Here is a 4,965-nt window from a genome sequence, read left to right as displayed (position 1 = left end):
ATTTTACATTGCAGAAACTATCGGATTAAATTGGATAGTGTAGCTTGATGTGTTGATTCTATCTCCCGATTATACGTTAATCTACAAAAACATTAAACAACACGAGTAAGCTTAATGAAGCTTAGTAAGTTCAATAGGTTAAACATTGATCTTACCAAACTTATTATAATAAATTAAATTGTAAATAAATCATACATTTTTCCCTGTCAAATACAATATAATCAATAAACACACTTCCTTCAGATCAATATCAATAATAATCTATAAATCTTTCAATTCAATCACATAATTCTTTTACCATTTCTTACTGAATCGAAGAACGGCTTACGGATATGAGTACATCGTTCTTTTTGTGCCATAGTCCAACTATGGTCTTAGACATGTACATATACTGCCATGGTCCAACCACAGTCTTACGTTCAAGGTGTCATACCCTAGTTATGGTCTTTTCATTAAAATTTCATAGCCTAGCTATGGTCTTACATTTAAACATTGCCATGGTCCAACCATGGTCTTATTCGTCAATTCGTTCTTTGCCACGGAACGATCGTACTCAATCTTGCGTTCTACTCATTTTAAACATTCAATTCAATTTTCATACTTTTACAATAATCATAATTTCAACAAAAAAATATGAATAAATATATTATACCATTCCTAAACTAACAAATAATCATGAAAGTTTAACCATATGAACTTACCTGGGTTGGATTGTAAAATTGGTAATAGTTTAAAGACTACTCGGCTAATTTCCCTTTTTCTCGTTGATCTACAAGCTCTTGATCTAGAATGTAAAATTTTTCATTCATTAGCATATATTTGCATTTCAGTCCACTTCACAATTTATACCCTTCAAATTTTGAAATTACACAATTACCCTAACTTTTATAGTTTTTTCAATTTAGTCCCTCGCCAATTATCCCGTCAATTGAGCTAGTTTTTCTCAATTGAAATTTTATATAATTATTCTAGGCTATCTTATAGTCTTTGATACTTAGAATTTGAATAGCAAACCCTAATTATTTAGTTCTTCACAATTTAGTCCTAAAATCAATTTCTATTGAAATCACTTGATAAAATCATCATATAATAAAATTAAAGCTTTAATTCCATGTTAATTCATTATAAACATCCAGCACCCGTCCATGGTAACTTTCAAAATTACTCATAAAATCAAAAACTAATGAAATAGATAGTTGGACCTAGTTGTAAAAGTCTTAAAAACACAAAAAATTCAAGAAAAGAGTAAGAATTGAACTCACATGTACCAAAATATGAAAACCAACTTCTTAAGGGTTCTTCAATGGTGCTTTTGGCTGAGAATTATGAAGTGATGTCTAGATATTCAATTAAATCTTATTTTTAACTATTAAGTTTCATTTCATTTCCAATTTCACCCCTTGTTCACACTAATTTCATGATTTTTCTACACTCATGTCATCCAGCCTCTTATTTTAGGCTTATTTACCCTTCAAGTCCTTCCTCATTTAACATTCAGGCTATTTTATCACTCTGGCAAGTTTTGCACCTTTTTCAATTTCGTCCTTTTTAATTAATCAACTATCAAAACGTTAAAATTTTCTAAGGAAACCTTAATACTAAGTTAATGACACTCCATAAATATTTATAAAAATATTTACAGCTCGGTTTATGAAATCGATGTCTCAATACCTCATTTTCGAAACCACTTAACCTAATAAGTTCTTTTAAAACACAATTCTCTAATTCAAAAATCTTTCTAAAATCACACTTAACTCATAAATAATAAATAATAAAATTTTCAAACTCACTAATCGAATTTAGTGGTCTCGAACCACTATTTTCTGGCACCACTGAAAATTGGGCTGTTACAACTATAGAATGAGATGACACACTAATCAAGAGGTATTTGCAAGGTTGTAATGGGGCTTAGGTTAAGGATATGAAAAATGTCAGAAAATTGGTAAAAATCGAGAATCGAGTTGATATATTACCAAACTAGAAAAGCAATCAGTTGTTGAATTAAAAAAATTTACATAAACAATAAATAAATAATAAAAACGAGCTTTAAAACAATATGAAATTAACTATTCAAGTTTAATCAAGTTTTTTTCATTTTACATGGCCTGGACACACGGGCATGTCATAGGCCATGTGAAAATTCGAGCAAATTTTTTCAATTTTCTTTTAACCCACACAGGTACAGAAAGTTACACGGCATGTTGATACAACAGTGTGTGACACACGGACGTGTCCTAGGCCGTGTGGTTACTGGCTTATTTTTCTCTATTTTTAAATCATACATGATTTGGATGATTTCACACAGCCATGTGGCTCACATGACCTGGCACATGACTATGTATTTTTTTTCCTGTTTAAAGCTAGTTTTTTTCTTCTTCTTCTTTTGTTTCCTTCCTAACCCAACCAAAGTGATTTCATTTATTATTGTTTTTGTTTTTTATTTTGCTTTTGTTTTTGTTTTTGTTTTTGTTTTTGTTTTTGTTTTTGTTTTTTTTTTTTTTTTTTTTTTTGTTTTTGTTTTTTTTTTTTTTGTTTTTGTTTTGTTTTTGTTTTTGTTTTTGTTTTTGTTTTTGTTTTTGTTTTTGTTTTTTTTATTTTGTTTTTGTTTTTGTTTTTGTTTTTGTTTTGTTTTTGTTTTTGTTTTTGTTTTTGTTTTGTTTTTGTTTTTATTTTATTTTATTATGCACTATACTTTTATTATTTTATCGATTGTTTTTCTATTTTGTTCTCTCTTTATCTTTTTATTCATTTTTGTCTATGTTCTTATTAATTTGCTCAGAAACATGCACTTCATTTAGAATCGCCCACGATTCCAATTTTTAATATTCCGACGAATTCATCCAAATTTAGGGAAGTTTCAGTTCTCAGCCTCCTTATGATATTATACTTGGTTGAAGGGTATAGTGGTTGTGTTTGGAGGGTATACTTGGTTTTGTTCGAAGGTTATATATATGGTTGTGTTTGGAGGGTATATTTGGTTGTGTCCAGATGGTACATATGGTTCTGTTTGGTGGGTGATAGCTTTATGTTGCACATTATATTGGTTGTATTTGGAAATCTGCTTATCCAATGTAATATATTTTGTATATATGCTTCATGATCCCATTGTGCCAACATATCAGTGAGAACACTATGAGTTATGCTTGATTGCATACCATGATTAATTGTGATAGTATGCTTTCTTTTAACTTTGGATATTGTGACTACTTGTAGAAATCTTTGAGCACTCACTGAGCTTGAAAAAGCTCACACTCTTTTATGTTTAATAATGCAAGGATATAGGTAAAATGAGTAGGAGAAGTGAGCTACCAAGTAATCCAAAGCAAGGCAATTTACCTTGAGTATGTTTGATGTGTTTCCAACTTAATAAGGAAGGAAATGTGGGACTAATCTAAAGGGTGTTAGACTTTAAACTGTTAATGGTTTGTAATTAGACATTGTGGACTCTTTAATTGGTTTGATTTGGAGCTTTTATTACTGCTACAGATAGATGATTGAATGGTAGATTATGAATGCTTGATGAATGGTATGAGTAATTGTTCGACTAACTTGTAAGTACAGGTTGAAAAGCCACTAGTTATTAAGGTAAGTCTTATATGTTTTATGTGTGATTTGGAAATTAATCATGAGTTTAGTATGCATGAAAAATAAAATTGGACAAATTACTTAAATAGTAGGTGGCACGTGAACTAATTAAATGATAATAATTTTATGAAAAGATGCATGATGTTTTAATGAATCTTCCTCAACAAGATTTATACATATTACTCTACTATACTATTTTCAACCTTATTGAATAGTGTTTTCCAACATTTTACTACATTATGATTTAGATTTCATCATTTGTTTTAAATAAAACAGTTTCTAAAATCCTTTCAAATATAACCTTTTAAATACCTTATCACTTGCATGAATGTTCAATTAAAGCTTTTAGAATATTTGCTTGTTGAAAATTCAATTTACGAATTATGCTGATGACTTAATGATTAGAGTAGCGCAATAGAAGCATGACTTTAGGTAATCAAATATTCCATGAATAATTGTATGTACCCTAAAGTTTAAACCAGTTTTGTATCATAAATGGTCAAATTTAGAACTTGGTTACTTAATGTCACTTTGAAGCATCATTTTGGTATGTTTTGTCTCATATTTTGTTGGAATATTGTTGTTTTTGTTGTGAATGAGATGTTATATGTTATTAGAGGTATTTTTAACTTGTTTCAAACTGATCATTTTTGGAAACAGTGAGTCACATTGCAACGACATGCCCCTAACATCACGACTAGGAATAGACCAAGAATCATGTCACGACGACGTATACTCATGGTCACAACAAGCATATGTCAGAGAGTTTTGTCACAACAAGGAACCCCCGATGTTGAATTTAGTATTATTGATTGTAGTTGTTCCGACAATGAATGTGGCACCTTGTAGCGTGGACCTAGTGGTCGAGTTAGGTAACGGGGTGTTACAGTTTCGTTATCAAGGAACTCTCCATTACACATTGTCTCAACAAATTGTTTAGTTTCAAGAGTTAAACCTTCATAAAAGAAACTTAAACTCCGCCAATTTTAAAAACCATGATGCAAGCAAGAACTTAACAAATCTTTGAAACGTTCCCAACATTGAAAAAATGGTTCATTTGAATTTTACAAGAAATTTTGAATCTGTCTTTTAAAAGCGTTGATTTTTTATGTTGGAAAATACTTCATCAAAATCTTTAAAATGTATGTAAGGACTTTCTGACTCTAAGCCATGGAAATTAGTAAGTAAAGTTATCATACCAGATTTGAACCGAAAATTATTTGCATTCAAAGGAAAAATAAAGTAGAGGATGTTGAGTTCTGAGGAGGTTGCAAGTAATCAAGCATGGTGCGTCTTTTTCGAATCTCATTTTCATCAAAAGGTCTTTCAATTTCATCCATAATAGGTGAATGTAGAGGTGTCTCAGTCAAAATACCAACA

At 30.1% G+C, this 4,965-nt stretch overlaps 1 pseudogene; it reads left to right on the top strand.

Annotated features, from left to right (window-relative positions):
• Positions 1 to 4,575: 4,575 nt before the first annotated feature.
• Positions 4,576 to 4,675, top strand: LOC128032994 (small nucleolar RNA R71; annotated as a pseudogene).
• Positions 4,676 to 4,965: the final 290 nt, after the last annotated feature.

Source organism: Gossypium raimondii, chromosome 9, assembly GCF_025698545.1.
Source record: "Gossypium raimondii isolate GPD5lz chromosome 9, ASM2569854v1, whole genome shotgun sequence".
In the NCBI taxonomy this organism is placed as follows: domain Eukaryota; kingdom Viridiplantae; phylum Streptophyta; class Magnoliopsida; order Malvales; family Malvaceae; genus Gossypium; species Gossypium raimondii.
Note: the sequence above shows the minus strand (reverse complement) of the source record. Positions and strands in the feature narration are given on the sequence as shown.